This window comes from Zalophus californianus, chromosome 10 (genome assembly GCF_009762305.2).
Source record: "Zalophus californianus isolate mZalCal1 chromosome 10, mZalCal1.pri.v2, whole genome shotgun sequence".
Classification (NCBI taxonomy): domain Eukaryota; kingdom Metazoa; phylum Chordata; class Mammalia; order Carnivora; family Otariidae; genus Zalophus; species Zalophus californianus.
This window is the reverse complement of record NC_045604.1, coordinates 95,075,822-95,092,507: the sequence shown is the minus strand read 5'-3', so window position 1 is coordinate 95,092,507 and position 16,686 is coordinate 95,075,822. Positions and strand designations below refer to the sequence as shown.

General features: G+C 53.9%; 1 protein-coding gene across 7 annotated transcripts in view; it reads right to left on the bottom strand.

Moving 5' to 3' along the window:
- IL4R (interleukin 4 receptor) overlaps window positions 1-16,337 on the bottom strand; it is a 37,292-nt gene extending 20,955 nt beyond the window's left edge. For 4 of the 7 annotated variants that reach the window (XM_027611209.2, XM_027611217.1, XM_027611214.2 and 1 more), the window contains exon 1: window positions 16,184-16,337. The gene's annotated coding sequence lies outside the window, so the exon portion shown is untranslated. Of the gene's footprint in view, window positions 1-15,408; window positions 15,553-15,791; window positions 15,816-16,183 lie in introns of those variants that run through there. The other 3 variants (XM_027611212.2, XM_027611213.2, XM_027611211.2) reach the window with 3 other exon arrangements.
- Window positions 16,338-16,686: the final 349 nt, after the last annotated feature.

The following is a 16,686-nucleotide window of genomic DNA, read 5'->3' as shown; positions in this document are numbered from 1 at the left end:
CAGCAGAAGGGCTATTATGATAAAGTCAAGCCACCCAGGCAGGGGAGACTAAAACATCCCATCTATAGCAGACAGGGTTGCTATCTTTGATCTCTTTCAGAGGGGAAATCCAAATGCACATCCAAATATGTGCATGCGGATGCCCATAACTGCCTGCGTGGCACGTGCACACATCAGCTGGCTTCACGCACAAACGGGTGCTGCATTCAGGGGAAATCACAGCCCGCAACGTTCAGTAACAGAAGAACCTCCCTGAATATCATAGGGATGGAGGACAAAGATGCAGATAAATAAAAGAATAATTATCAACTGCACGAGTCAAGCATATGGCAAGAGAAAATAATTTCAAGTTCACACTCTCAGTCATGGGAGTCCTGACCCACTGGAGTTGGCCGGCAACCCCAGGCTCCATTGCCAATCCAAACAGCGATGCCCTGCACACATTTTCTCTCTGCCAGGCTCCTGCACCTCCCCCGGATGCTCATCTCCAGGTCACGGCTGAGCAGAACTGACGACTAGAAACCGTTTCCTTAGGTCGAGCCAAAGATTTGTGTAAACAAAATCCCGCCTGTCAAGTACTTCATTGTGCTTGGCACTTAGCTAAGCGCGTTAGGAACATTATCTTATTGAATCTGCCCGAGAACCCTGCAAGATGGCCTGTTAATCCCACTTTCCATCTGGGGGAACTGAGGCCAGAGAGGTCAAGTAACTTGCCCATCAGGTCCCACAGCTGCCAAGAGGGGAAGCTATTGTCAGAATCCAGGTCTGTTGGCTTCTGAGCCCAAAGTGCATTCCAATACATCAGTGCCTTCACCTTCTCCTCGAACTATACAATGAACCCAACTAGATGAATGAAATAAGCCAGGGAGAACTGGCCCTCCTGCTTGTTGATTTCAAACATCAGCTGCCCCCCCCCCCCCCACCCTGCACACACAGGACCAGCAACAGCAGAAAAGACCTAGGGCTTTTGTTGTTTACAAACTCCCCACAAGCCAGAGGGCGGCAGCAACTTAAAAAAACAAACAGACAAAAAAGCCAGTGAAAGTCATATTAACAGAGATATGAGAGCCAGGACAAGGGAGGTGACAGTGCCCAAACACACCTGTGCATCCCTTTGGAAGAAACCCTGCTGATCTGAATGAAGCTAGTCTAGAGGATGATAACCGACACAGAGAAGGCTTGAAAAATCCCAGAGGGCCTAGAAAGGCTTTGCCTAAAGGTTCTGTCCCCTTACACCCTACAGGCTCATCATTCACTGAACAAACATATGCTATTTACAGCATGCCAAGTTTCTTCTAAACACTGCACTTGTATTCATTCATTCGATGCTCAAAACAGTCCTATGGAGTAGGTACTATTATTTCCCCCATTTTCCAAATAGGTAACCAAGGCACAGAAGGGTTGTGATTTGCCTGAGGTTGCAGAGCTGTGGCAGTCGTTAGATTTGAACAGGGGCAGTCGGGCTCTGGGGCCTCAGCTCTTAACCCCTATCTCTGTTTAGAAGCCACAGTCCTTCATGTTTTGGAGATCACGGACCCATCTGAATATCGGATGCAAATTCCAAACCCTCCTTCAAGAAAAGCGCACCCATTAAATTTTGCATTCCAATTTAGGGGTCTGTAGATCACCTCCACAGCTGAAGTAAGGACCCCTCTTCTAGGCAATGAGCAGTTTTTAAGGGTTTGAACAGTGACAAGATTTTCCAAAAGCCCAGTTTGGGGCTGAGAGAATGATGGGGGTGGGGCAAGGAGGAAATTAGGGTTACTGCAGACATGACTCACTTCATTTCTTCTCCACGCAGAGTCATTTTAAAACCAGAAACCAGGCCATGAACTCCCTGCTCCTGCCCTTCATTGGCCTCTGGCTCCCAAAGGGTGTCTTCACCCAGGGGCACACAGATAGATGCCTGCAGTTCATGGCCCATCCAAGACGAGCATCCCCGACTCAGAATAAAATCCAAGCCCGAGTGAAAACAGCCAATCCAAAAGGGCGCACCCTGTGTGATTCCATTTATGTAACATTCTTCAAATGACAAAATTATAGAAATGGAGAACAGATTCACTGTTGGTGGGGAGGAAGGGAGGTCCGTGTGGCTATAAAAGGCAACACAGGGATCTTTGTATCGCGGTTGCTGTGCTGGAGACACAAACCTGAGCATGTGACGCAACTGCACTGAACTACGTACGCACATGTGCACAAACGCGCGCATGCGCGAATGTGTGCGAGTAAAACAGGTGCCTTCTGAGCGAGCTTGGGGGATGATCTCAGTGTCACTGTCCTGGTCGTGGTATTGTACTACAGTTTCCTAAGACAGGTACTCTTGGGGGAACCTGACTCTATCGTTTCTTACGACTGCAGGTGAGTCTACAATTATCTTAGAATAAAAAGTGTAAGAAAAAATAAAAAGTGTAAGAAGATGCAAAACCCAAACCAAACCAAAAAAACCTTAAGCCCCCTAATGATCTTGCCCCTGCTACATGTCCACCATTCCCTTCTACTGCCTCCCGGTCCCCCACAGGCCTTTGGTCCCACTGGCCTCTGAACACCTTGACACGCTCTGAGCCTTTACACCCAGAAACTCCACCTAATGAGGGTTCCCCCTGTTACTGCTTATCACAGCACCCTGTTTATTTCTGTCATATACTTATCACCATCTCTAATCATATCACTGAGGTTACATGTGTGAATGTTTATTTTAATTCAGGATGTAGATGGCAAAGATTGAAGATCTGATGGCAAAAATGTCTTCAACTTCCCCAGGTGGAAATACGCCATTAAAAAAAAAAAAAAAAGCAAGCAGAGACCAGAAAAAGATAGCAGTCTACACTGCAGGGGCTTAATGGCCTTTATATATAAAAAGGTCTTACAAATCAATAAGACAAACGTCCCTTTAAGAAAAATAATAGGCAAAGGACCTAAGTGATTCACCCAAAAGGTATTCCATCTTGGCAAAATATGAAACAGCCCCTTTCATTCTTCTGCTAGTTCATGACACTGGGAGTGTCAAAGATCATTTGTAACATTTAAATTATTTGTCTATATATGTACTGTTTGTCTCCCTACCACGAGAATACAAGCCCCAAACTCTGTGAGGACAGAGCTTTATGGTCATTGCTTTGTCCCCAGGACCCAAACAGTGCCTCATACATACATAGTATGTGCTCAGTAAATATTTATTAAATGAGTGATTGGTTAAAAGTCAAGAATAACAAATTCTAAAATCTATTTTTAAACACGGGGTACCAAGCTGTTGCTATGCACACAACTCTATGAGGTAGGCGCCATTAAAACCCCCATTTTACAGATGAGGAGACTGAGGCACAGAGAAGTTGCAGAGCTAGGATGTGAACCCAGGCAGTCTCACTCCAGAACCCATGTGCCTGACCCCTGATTTTGCTGCCTCTTGAAATGCAGCCCTTGCCACCCTGGGATGTGGTGCCATTGGGCCAAAATTGAGGTTTAGAGATGGCAAGCGACAAAGCCAAGGTCAGGGAGGGAGGAAGCTACAGTCGGCGAGAGTCCGAACTAGCAAGACGTGGGAAAACCCTCCTGCCGGCAGTGAGGTACACTTAACTTACTCTCTGTATCTGGGAGGCCGTGAGTGGCAAGCCTTGAAATGTCAGAGGCCAGCAGCAGTCAGGAAGTGACCGCGCAGCTCTTCCTGAGCCCAACGGGGCACAGGGCCTCTGGCTCCCCGCTCCTCTTCCCTTTCTTGACTGCAAACCAGCTTGAAGGGGGGCTGGATGGGCAGACAGGATGCAGCCAGTCCCATGACAAGCGCACGTGAAGAGAAAGCCAATGACAGTGGGGGCTTGGGGTGGCCTCCCTGGGGAGCTGCTGGCCCCTGCGACTCCAGTCTGAGGCTGGCCTGGAGCTTCCTCTGTCTTCCAGGACAGCTGGGCCGCCCTGGCGCAGGGCCAGGGCCACACTTCTCCCCAGAGCAGCGGCTTTCCCAGAACTGCTGCCCGGCTGGGGTTCCCAGAACTGGCAGCCGCATCAGCGGCCCCGCCCCGCGGGTGATGCAGGCCAGCCCCGGGCCCCAAAATGGCCTGGCCTCTGTCTCCTCGGCTCACGGCCCAGCGAGTGGACGCGACGGGTGGCGGCAGGCTGGTCCTACTCCCACTGGGGGCGAGAATCAGCAGCCTCGGCCAACGGGGTCCAGCAGGCTTCCTGTGGACCTACTGTGCGTCCCCGCTCCTTGCCCACTCGCCCGAGCCCACGTGTGCTCCTGCTGTGCTTTCTGAGCACTTACTAAATGCCAGTGGCTACCGACGCAGAGAAAGCCATTCATTCGTTCACTCAACTCACCCATTCATTTCTTCCTTCTTCCCTTCGACAAATAACTTAGAAAGAGAAGTTACTGGAGGTTTTTGAGCAGAAATTGACCCGATGAGACTTTTCAAACCATCCCTCTGGTTGTGTGGTCTGAAAGGCCCATGGAGTCAAGGGCAGAAGCAGGCACCGGTGAGGAGCCTCCTGCCCTGGTCCAGGCAGCAGATGCTGGGAAGGATCAGCAAGAAGGGCTGACTTCTAGATCGGCCGAAGGCTGAGCCAACGGGATTCGCTGACAGAATGGACTTTGGGAAGAGAATGAATCGGGGTGGAGCATGACTGTCGTTTGTTCCTGAGCCACCAGAAGGCTGGAGCTGCCATGTGTCAGGCTGCCGTGGAGTGTGGGAGGGCCCTGTGTGAGAAAGAGGCCTGCCGGGGGGGGGGGGCGGTGGGAAACAGTATCAGGAAAGGTAAGAGGCTGTTTGGGGAAGATCCATGCTGGCCCTAGAGCGTCAGGTGTCCCTGGAGGAATGAACGAGAATTCCCCAGGGGAGGGCAGGGGTGCATGCTTGGAGAGGGAGGAAGAGCATCCCATGTACGGGAGGCACTGTGGGCTCATGAGGACAGGCAAAGTCTCATCCTCTGGAAGCAGAACACCAAGCCTGGCACAGAGCTCCCCAACCCCTTCAATAAACGACCGTGTGTCTTCTATTTTATTCTTATTTCTACACTTACATAGTGCTCCCTTAGTGCCAGGCACTGTTCTAGATGCTTTAAGTCCTCCCTGTGAGGAGACTACAATAATCAGCCCATGTTTGATCTCGATGAGTCTTAGGAGAGGGAGAGATCGGGAGCAGGGATGAACAAGGAATGAGGGAACAGCCAGGGAGGAGGGAGGGCACGGCCTAGCTCCTACCCCGAAAGACAGGCCCTTGGCTGCAGCAATGGATAGAAAGGAGAGGTCAGCTAGGCACAGTACATGATTCAGACTCCGTCCTTCCCCAGGGCAGTGGGGAGCCACTGAAGGCTGCTAAGCAGGAGAGGAGCAGGTGCACCTGCCAGAAAGTCCACTCCAGCTTGTGTGCGGAGAAGGGCCATGGGTTCGGGCCCGAGGTGGATGGCTGGGTTGGGAGGGCCGGTGCTGCTGGAGGAGAGGGGCAGACTCAGCCCTGTGTGGGAGGTAGAGGTGGTGAACTTGCTGATGGATGGGTGGGGGGGGGGGGTTGGGAGGCAGAAGTGGCCTCAGGCTGGGCAGTGGGTGGACGGTGGCGCCAGGAAGATCACGTGCCCCGCCACGCTGTGGACACGACGAGTCCGAGCAGGTGGGGGGCCCCTGGGGGGCATCTAGGAGGCAGGTGTTCTAGTGGCCTGGAGCTCAGAAGGAAGGCTCGGGTTAGAGACAGGCCTGAGGGTCATCAGCTGTGTCTGAGGCCCAGGGGGTTGTGCAGAGAGAGACAAAGCCTTGCCTGAGAGAGCCAGGAGGGGGCTGAAGACCACCGTCTTGGGGACAGGCTGGCCACTTTATGGCAGTGTGAACAGCATGTTAGCTGTACCTACACTGAGTCCCAGCTGCCAATGGGAACCCTGCAAAGGCAGGAGGCCCCACGAGGAGCCTGGAAGCCACGCTTCAGAAGGTCCCCAGAGGCCCCAGGGAGAAGGCGGAGCCTGAGGGACTCAAGCATCCAGACACCACGTGGTCAGGAGCAGCAGCTGATCCCCATCACTTGCAAGCCCATTTCTCTGCTCAGCACTTAGTCCTTGTGGCTTACCACATGCACACGTGTCCTATGCATTGTCCAAGGGCCCCCCAGGACGCCAGCGTCCACAAGGCCGGAGGCTGTGTCCACCACCCTGTTCATTGCTGGGGCCCTAGAACCTAGTATGTGCTCAGCAAACAGTGGAGGGGCCAGGGGTATTTGCTGAATGCAGCCATCCCTGATGAAGACGGGGACACAGCCACCCCCCCCCCCCCAAAGCTGGAATTATCCATCTCTCACAGCCGAATAAACACTGACCAATTCTGGCTCAGAATCTCCTTAGATTCCTTAATGCAGGCCCTGAACTTGGCCACCCGGGGAAACTGCAGAGAGCCGGTAATCGGGGCATTACCATGATTATGGTCCTGGCCTCAGGACACTGATTAGATTTTGGTTGTCTTGGTGACAGCCGTGGCTCCCAGCGGGCCTGCTTCCTGAGGTCCGTGGAAGGCACCATGAATGCCCCTGCACGTCCCCAGTTCCTCCAGCCGTTAGAGACCATGCCCTGCGCCCTTCTGCCCGTGGCTCCGACCCCCACTGACTGGCCTCAGTCTCGGTCATACCAAACTCTGCCTCGCACTTAAACTTCACCGACTCGCTTAACCCTGACTTCAACCCGAAGAATATGGCAGATGCAGTATCACCCCCACGGCAGACGCAGGGAAACTGATGCCCAGAGGTTCAGGAACTGGCCCAAGGATGTACTGCTAGTAAGCGATGGGCCTGGATTTGAACCCAGACCTTCTGGCTCTGGAGTCTGTGGTCCAGAGCCTGGCACGGAGGAAGCAGCCACAAGTTTGCTCCTTCTGTGCACATCTGTCTGTCCCTCCTGGCAAGCCCCATGTAGAAGATGTGGTCCAACACTCCCCCGGCAGGGAGGGAAACCAAGGCGCAGCGGCATTCCAAAATCATCCAAGGTGACAAAGGGGGAAGCGACTGGGCTGGAAGTGGTTTCTGGCCCTTTTGGCCCAGCCTTCATCTGTGAAATTGTCTCAACAGTGACCAGGACTTTGCCCCCTGGGCCAACCCAAAGCCAGGCCAACCAGGTCCGCACAGGGAAGAGCTCCCTGTTCACTTTCTGTCTGCAGACAGGCACTGCGGGGAGGGGTCTCTCCCCGGAGCTCTTCCTGTTGTCCGCAGCCCCCCACCCCATATTATTCCTGGCATGGTCAGGGACACACAGACGTGTGGGGCCACTCACGTGGGCAGGGACTCTGGAGTGTCCAAGACACAGAAGCCTAACTCTGGGCCTGAGCGCGCAGGCTCTGCCCTGACCATCTGACAGGCCTTGGTAGCTGGGGGTCCTCTCAGGGCTTCCGTCTCCTCATCTGTGAAGTGAGGGCAGAACCACTTGCCTCGCGGGTAGTGCAAGGAGAGGCGAAGACCATGGTGGGGCTTCGGAAGAGGCACTGGGACAGCGAGGATGAAGCAGGGGGCAAAAGCTCATCTCCAAGCACCAAGTAAAGGCTCTGAGACCCTGAGGACATGACAGTGCCCATGACAGCCACATCAGGTTTCACGGGGGCGCACGGAAGGAAGGAAGAGAAAGCTGGGCTCCAAAGGGCAAAACGGACTCATTCACAAGAAGTTCCAAAGGAGACAAACTGATCTTAGGGTCAGAAGTCAGGGAAGTGTCCCTGGCGGGGGCGGGGAACACAAAAGGGGTTGGGCAGGAACGTAGCTTCCGGGGCGCTGGTCAAGCTCTGTTTCTAGGTGGCGTTCTGCACCCATGTGCACACATCAGGAAAAGTCACGAAGCTGTGTGCCCGTCTGCACTTAAGCCGCGCTAAGGGGGAAAAGGGAAAAAGGAGGAGAGAGGCCATGCCCTTCAGGCTCAGGGCCCCCAGGGCCCCCACAGAACCTGCAGTCTTCTCTGGACAGCACTTCCAGCCCCCCTCGGCCTTTGCTGGGGCCACCAACCCTCTACTCACCTGCCTCGGCTCTTGCTGCTCACAGCCACCCCTCCCTCACCCAGAGGTGACTCAAGGATCTAAGGGAACTCAGACACATGACAATGACAGACCCATATGACATGACACATGATAGCACAGTGGGCCCCGGGCCAGTCCTGACGGGCAGCCTCCACTTTGTCACATCCTCGAAGGCCTGGGCATTGCTAGGTCTCTCAAAGTTTCAAAAAGAAGCTAGAAATCCAGATTTCTATGCCTATTTTCCTGATTTTTTAAAATTTGGACAACAGTCCCAGTTTTAAAACCCATACCACACATTTGTGGTCCCTCTTTGGCTTCCCACCACCCCCTGACATCCTCCAGGGTGGGTGGGTGTCCCGAGATGCCACCACCAAGACGCACAAGCAGCAACAGGTGGGACGCCACAGCTTCCCTGTGCACCGGCACCCCTAAAGGCAAAGGGTTGCCTTTTCAAACGTCCCCTGCCCTCTGTCCCTATTACCTCTTGCTCATCACGGGATGTGGCTGTCATGGTGATGAGGAGTGGGGCTCGAGAACTCCCCCCCATCACCTGCTCTTTGTGGCTGAGTAGCATCCCGGGGGCAAGGGAGGATCCTCAAAATTCTGCAAGCCCCCTGCCTTCCTCCTTCATAGGGGAGGACGCTGCCCTGTCAACCCTGTGCTCTCCCAGCCCTGCTCCACCTGTCCCCAAATGTGCCACAGTGTCCCCTCTCAGTGCCCACCTCCTATGCCACTCCCCGCGGGACACTGCTGCTCAAACTCTGCTCTTTCCTCAGCCCTGCCCCCCGCTGTCCCTCTGTCCCAACATCCTTGCCAGTCTCAGGAGTAGTGAGCTGGGCCTTCTTTCCTCTCCTTTTCCAGACTGGAAGTTCCTCCAGGCCAGAGACTGTGCCTTACTCATGCGTCTGTGTGAACAGAGGAGGCAGCCATCCAAGGGCGGCTGCAGTGAAGTCGGCCTTCACCCTCTGGGTGCGGTCCCCCCTCCCTCCAGGTCCTCCTCAGCTCCTGCTCTCCTCACTGCCTAGAACGCCGGCCCATACTCACAGCCAGTGACTAACCCGTGCACAGGGACGTCAGCAGCACGTCGCATATCCACGATTCTAGCTATTTTCACAGGAACTGGAGACGAGAGAGGCAAAGTGAGTCATAGCCGCATTTAATGGATAAGGAAAATAAGACCCAAACGGCAAAAGGACCTGCCCCAGATTGCAGAGCAAGTAGGTTGCTGAGCTGAGATTGATATGTACATTTTTTTTTCCAATTTATGTGGCTCCAAGACTGGCGTCAAAGAAAAGTCACGGAAAATGCACGTAGGAACAGGTATAGGAACATGAATACTGAATAAAATGGAATTCAAAGCAACAAAGTATAAAGGAGAAAAAGATGGTTGTTTTATGATAAAAGGAGCAATTCACCAAGAAGTTATAAAAATCATGAACCCTCCTTCTACTCATATATTCTACTTATATGCACCAAACAATATGGCTTTGAAAATAAAGCAAAAAAAAAAAAAAAAATTTCAAGAAAAGGTCAAGGAGAAATGAACAGATCCTCTACCAGAGTGGGAGATAAATCAGATAGAGAAAAACACACAAAAACAGAAAATATGAATGATGTAATGATCAAGTTTGATCTCACAGATTTCTAAAACTTTACACCCACCAGAAAATATACATCTTTTCAAATATAAGAAGAATATACAGAAAAACTGACCAGAGGAATCTTACAAGGACCTCAACAAATTCTCCATCATCGATATCACACATGCCATAAATATTGGGACACTGCTGCTCAAACTCTGCTCTTTCCTCAGCCCTGCCCCCCGCTGTCCCTCTGTCCCAACATCCTTGCCAGTCTCGGGAGTAGTGATCTGGGCCTTCTTTCCTCTCCTTTTCCAGACTGGAAGTTCCTCCAGGCCAGAGACTGTGCCTTACTCATGCATCTGTGTGAACAGTGGATGTGGGGGAGGCAGCCATCAAGGGGCGGCCGCAGTGATCCCGTAATCACACACAATGAAATTAGACTCCAACAACAAAGATAACTTTAAAAAAAATCACACACCCTAAAAAAAATTCTGAAGTGCATAACGCTTGTAATCGAATGGGAAATTGTAAATTATTTTAGCAGTGAATGACATTGTGTAACAAGACCCGTGGAATGAAGCCAAAGGAGCACTCAGAGGAAAAAAAATGATAGCCACTTAGCCTGAAGCAGATTTACTAGAAAACAAGAAAGGCTGAAAACAAGTGTTAGCCTCAAACAAGGAGTGTCAGAATGGAATAAACTTTGATGGACAGTAATGTAGGAGAGAGATCTGGAGGTTTTGGCTGGCAAGCCCAGTGTGAGCTCCAAGGGGGATGTGGCCACTCAGAAGCATGATTGCAGGTTGTATCAACAGAGGTATGGGCTCCAAATCCAAGGAGATGATAGTCTCCCTCCCCCTGTGACTGGGCAGGCTTTGTGGGTGGAAGCAGGCAATGGGTTTGACTTTGACCAACTGGATCATATCTAAAGCCAGACTGAATTCTTTACAATTCTCTGAATCAGGAAGAATGACCAAGAGAACTGTGACTCTGTATTCCGCGTAAGAGAAATACTGGGCTCAGGTTGGAGGGAGCTGGTTACAACTTCCGACGGGCAGAACCAGAGCCAGAAACATGAATGCTACTGGAAAGTTAATTTGGCTAAATCTCAGGAAAGATGTTCTCCCAGTTAGAGCTGTCCAGCTGTGAAAATGTGGCTTCTGGAAGGCCTACACTCCATCTCCAGATGCAAGACTGTTAAGAGGCTGTAGCTCCACGGGCTTGGAGGGCTGCCTGTCCACAGATCTGGTGTCTCTCCTCTCCAGAGAAGTTCTGTCGAAAAGGCAGAACACTCCTGGCTTAGGAAAACCTCAGGGCTACCCCAGTTCTCCAAAATGGAGACTGTGCTCCCTCACTTCTGACCAAGAAATGTAGTTCTTTTAGACGCTACTCCTTGGGCTGGATGACTCAGAACAGCAGTTAAATGCACAGGCTTCCAGGTCAGCAGCCTCGGGGTTGAATCCAGACTCTGCCTCTTGGGAGTTATGTCACCCAGATCAGTCTCTACCCTGAGCCTCAGTTTCCTCCTCGGGGAAATGGGGAAGCACCCACTCATCTACCCACCTTCAGCCAGCTCAGTGCCTGATGTGGACAGGGGTCCTCTTCCACACCCCCCACCCCCGTGCTTTGGTGTGTCCTGTCTGTGGCCGGGAAGGCGCTTGTTGGTAAAATGATGCGTACAATGATTGGATCGCCTGAAACACCATCCTGGCCTGACCACATCCACATGATGTGTTCAAACACCGTGGTAAGGACCGAGGATGCTGGAGCTGCCGGGTTCACAGCCGTGCTCTGCCACCTGTGTGGCCCTGGACAAGTTCGTCAACGACTCTGTGCCTGTTTCTTCGTCTGTAAAGTCTGGTTGAGAGCAGTTCCTACTCTGTAAGCTCATTTTAAAAGGTGAATGAGATACTTGCGGGCGTCTGGTTTCTGTTCTACCTCCCGGACCCGTGTTCCTACCCCTCTCCTGTCTTGCTCAATTCCATCCAACCCCAGCAGTTTCCTTGGGGGTCAGACACACCAAGCTCCTTCCCACCCCAGGGCCTTTGCACCTGCTGCTCCCTCTGGGGGAATCACTCTCTTGGAAATCCACATGTCCCCTTACCTCGGGTCTTAGCTCAAAAGTCACCTCTCTCCCTAGACTGTCAGCTCCATGAGGGCCCTTGCTTCTGTGTCACTGCTGTGTGCCCTGCCCCTAACATGTTTGCTGAGTGTCAGCCCAAAGACATGTGTGTACCTGTTACTTTTAGGGGCGCAGTCAGTCCCTTTATAAACATGCTGCTCGGAATGAGTCCTTCCCCTTTAGGAAATGTTCCACCAAACCCAGGGGGGCCAAGCTCTCTTCCCCTCACATGGACCCACTTCCTCCCTCTCTCCCTGTGGCAGGGAGGAGGTGGTGGTGGCAGGGGGGGCGCGGGGGGGGGGCGCGAGGGGGGGGAGACTCAGATGCCAGCCCAGCTGGTGATCCTCTCCAGTGAGCCGGCACCCAGGCCTGCTCGAGCGAAGCGTGTGGATCTCTAAAGCAACCTCAAGAATGCCACGTGGGCCCCTAGAGTGAGAATGAGTCAGTTGGAACCAAACCTGAAATCTCAGAGGCATGGCCACTTGTTGGAAAGGCAAAGACATGCATGTTTAGACAGATCTGTGCGCCCAGAGCCAGGGACAAGCCACAGGCCAGGAAGTGGGGTCAGTGGGGTGGACAAGACCTTCCCTGTGGTTCCTTCCACCTGGCCCGTTCTTCCCCAGGCCTCTGCCCTGCAACTTCCTAAATGTCCCTCTTCACAGAGGCTCCCCCCCTAGTCCACCCTGCCCCTGCTTCCCTTTTTCTCCTGGTCCTGACGGGATACTGCAAGTCCCTGTTCTCCTGTGTGAAGTCTGGGGGCGCTGGGCAGGTCTCAGAATTCACAGTAACTCAAATTATAGAAAGGTCATCTGGTATAAAATCCCACCTGACATAACCACCCTGTCCCCCAGTCCCCCCCCCCCCCCGCAGGCCATGGGTCCAGCACTCCCTGGATCGTTCACATTAATTCCTCTGCAGCGAGACACACAAGCATTCGAGTCAGGGATGATAAACAAACACACCGAAGTGCCTCGTGATTAGTTCAGCTCAGGTCTTGCTTCCCATCAAGTCATGGAAAAACTTTCAGTTTCCAGAGCCTGCAGATTTCAGCATTAGAAATAAGGGGGGGGGGGGGGGTGGGTACATCTGCCTGTACTTGTTTGCTTGCATATTGCCTGTCTTCTCAATTAGAATTGAAACTCCAGGAAAGCAAAGACTTTGTCCACTGCTCTATCGGGAGCTCTTGGAACATACAGGTGCTTGATAAATAGTCGAAGAAATGAATGAGCAAGCCAGGGGCTAGGTATGGAGAAGTGATTGTCCTAAGAAGAGAAACAGCAATCGCTGAGCTGTGGGCAAGGTACCTATGAAAATTATCTCATGAACAACCCCCCTCCAAAATACCCATTTTAGTGACAAGCAAACTGAGGCTTAGAGAGGTTCAGCAACTTGCTCAAGATCACACAGATAGGAAATAGCAAGGTCTAAAATTGAACCCAGGGCCCTCCGCCCCCCCGCCCCGGTCTGCAAACCTGGGCTCTTCTCTGCTTTGGGCTCAGAGAAGCAGTGACTTCCTGGAAGTCACACATCAAGGCCACGACCTGTCTGATGCGGGATGCTCTGGCCACTGCAAGACCCCTCAGTCTCCACTGGGCTTCTGGTCCACGCTCTTGCAAGGGCAAGTTCATATGATGTGCAGGCAAGCCACTGGCCTCTCTTTTTTTTTTTTTAAGATTTTATTTATTTATTTGAGAGAGAGAGAATGAGAGATAGAGAGCATGAGAGGGAAGAGGGTCAGAGGGAGAAGCAGACTCCCTGCTGAGCAGGGAGCCCGATGCGGGACTTGATCCCAGGACTCCAGGATCATGACCTGAGCCAAAGGCAGTCGCTTAACCAACTGAGCCACCCAGGCGCCCGCCACTGGCCTCTCTTCTAGCCTAGCCAGGGGAATTCTGGCCAGAAGTGACCGGCCAGGTCTCTGACCATGAGGAATGCTCAGAAAGATGTCCCTCCTGCTAACACGAGCAAACTGGCACAATGGGAAGGAACGCAGGCTGGAAAGAAAAACAGATTCAAATCCCTCCCTGTCATTCCCAGATATAGTGCTTCTGCCAAGGCCACTGCACACATTCCTGGGTCTGTTTCCTCCCTGGCAAAAATGGGTACATTAAATCCCATCCAATGGGGTTCATCTATTTACTTAACAAACACATAGTGCTCATTCCATGCCAGGCACTGTCTGGACGTTTGACAGTTACTTGTTCATTTAATCATCACTATGGTGGTATAAAGTAGTCACTATCATTTCATAAATGGGGAGACTGAGGTCCTGAGAAATCAGTCAATTGTAAACCTAGCGTTTGAACCTGGGCAATCTGGCTCCAGAGTCCATGCTCTTAACCTCCAAGTGGTACTTCTTAATGGGCAAAAAGAGTCATGAACATTTGTTGTGACGTACTATGCACTGGAAATTCTGTCAAGTATCTTAAAAAACATGATGTCCTCAACCCTCATGAAAGTCCAACTTGACAAATGTGAAGCACCCAGGGGGTGGGGAGAGGGCGGCAGGACGGCTTCTGTCCCTGCCTGGCTCCCAGGTACAATCAAAGGCAGCTGAGGGCAGTGGGCCACTCGACCCCAAACTCTCTCCTCGGTCCTGGGGGTAGAGGGGTAGGGACGTAGGGAGAGGAGGGGTCCAGGATAGGCTCTCCCGTCACTTCCTTGACAGTGCATTTCAGCTCCGTTTCTAAATCAGAGCAGCAGGAAACTGACTGCCTCAGGGGACCACCTCCCTGCCCCGGCCTGACCTTTCTGCACCCCTGGGATCGTGCTGTATAAGACACATCAGTTCCTGAGTCACTGCCCAGAATCTGGAAATCCTCAGGTCATCCCAGACTTGCTGGTAACTGGGTGTGTGGTAACCAGGGTGACTGACTCACTAGCCGTTTTCCCTCCTTGCCCCTCTCCCATGGCCCCCCTCCAGATTTGGCTCTGGAGTTCCCCTGTGGAGCCCAGGAATCTGCACTGTGATTTTTGGGGGGCTCAGGCAAAGGTGAAGTGCACCAGGCCATGCTCCTCAGCACGGCATTCAAGGCCTTCCACAACATGGCCAGACCCACCTTCCCATCCATGTCTGGCTTCTCCCTCGTTCCCAGCACCACTGGAGCAATGCTCGGTAGGAGCCCAGCGGGTGCTAATGCATGAGCTAGGGCAGGCTGCCTCCCATTCCACACCTCAGCATCCTCACCTGTAGCCATGGGGCGGGTGAACAGCGCTCGAGGGGCCTTTGCAGGACCTTGAATGCCCTGACTGTGGGGGGACACCCTAGACAAAGGTATACCTCACCCTCAGTCTCCCCATGGGACTTTAGGATTTTAATAAAGGCACTGATGTCCCAGGAAATACCCATGCTTCTAAAAGGCCACCCTTAGGGGAGGAGCTACAGGGGTGGAACCTCACAGAGGGCTGGGGGAGAACAGAGGAGAGGCTAGGACTCCAGCAGGATCAGGGCTGGCCCGGGAGCCCTCAGCAAATCCCAACAGCAGGACTGAGTGTGCCTGGTCCTCAGTCTTGCCTGATCTAAGAAATCCAAAGTGTGTGTGTGTGTGTGTGTGTGTGTGTGTGTGTGTGTGTGTGTGTGTGTGTGTGTGTGTGTGTGTGTGTGTGTGTGTGTGTGTGTGTGTGTGTTTTAAAATCCAGATTCCTGGATTTACTAAATCTGAACCTCACTGAAGGCAGCCTGGGAATCTGCCTTTTAATAAAATCCCCTGGATAATTTGTTTATGGGATAGTTTGACAAATACCGTGGACAGGTGGAAAACAGCAGGCTCTGGCGTCAGACTGCCGGCTTCGGATCCTGCCACACACTTTGCAGGCAGGAGTCACCTGGGGCAAACTAGCTCAACCGTCCCGGGCCTCAGCGTCCTCATCTAAAAAACCGACTGATCCACACATCGCACCGACCAAAACGGTTGTTTAGCGACTTAACTCAGAATACTTTCAAAGTTCCCGACAGAACCTGTACAAAATGAGTCCAGTAAATATTTGATCCCTATTATAATTAGGTCTATCCAATATTCAAATAAGGAGAGAAAGGGTCCACGGGACCCGGGTTCCCCAGACGCCTCCACCGAGTCACCAAGTTCAGTTTTCAGAACTCCCCCTCCCCTCGACCGTTGGTCCTCACCCACTTCCTGCTCTCGGGGCAGGGGGTGATCTCCGGGACCAGGGGGCTGCCTGGCCCGAACCCCGCCTGACCCCACGCTCGCGACGTCCTCGAGTCCCCGAGGGGCCGTCTCCCCTGGCGTCTCCCGGTCCGTGCGAGTCTGAGGGGGCGCGCCGGGGATCCCCGGCTCCGCGCGCCCGCTGCCCCCCCACCCCTTAGCCCCCCCCCTCCGCCCCCGACCACCGGGCAGAGCCGGCCACCGCTCCAGGCGCGGGGAGGGGCGGGCTCCGGGCGGCCCCCGATGGGGTCGGGGTGGCCCCGGGGATCCCCGCTGCCCCTGGTCCCGCCAGCGGCCGCGCCCCTCCCCGCGCCGATTCCCCGCTTACGCCCCGCGCGCGGGCCCCGCATCCTACCTGCGCGCCCCGGGTCCATTCGCCGCGCCGGCGCCCGAGCGGGAAGTGGGGGACCCTCGGGCCGCCAGTCCTGCCCGTGCCGCGCGGGGCTTTCCTGAGCGCGCCAGCCGGCCCGCCCCGGCTTCCTGCGCCCCGCCCCGCCGCCGGCGCCGCCCTACGCCCCCGCCGCCCTCCCCGGCGCCCGGCCCCCGCCAGCGGCCCAGGCACCGCGCTCCGCGCCTTCTGCGGCCGGCCGCCGACCTCGCAGTGGGCGACCCCGACCACCCCCCCGGCCCGCCCCCCTGGGCGCGCGGCCGCCCCCGCGGAGAACTCCGCAGTGCTTCCCCCTGGCTCGCGGAATAAAGTCCCAGCTCCTGCTGGGGCCTGCCGGACGGCCCCAGGCCCCCGGACGCACTTTGCCGAAGGGCAGGTGCATCTGGGGCTGGGGCGGGGCGGGCCAGAGGTGCAGGGGGGTGCTGTTGGGCAGCTCTCTTCCTTCTCCGCGTCCCAACAGCCTGGCTTCT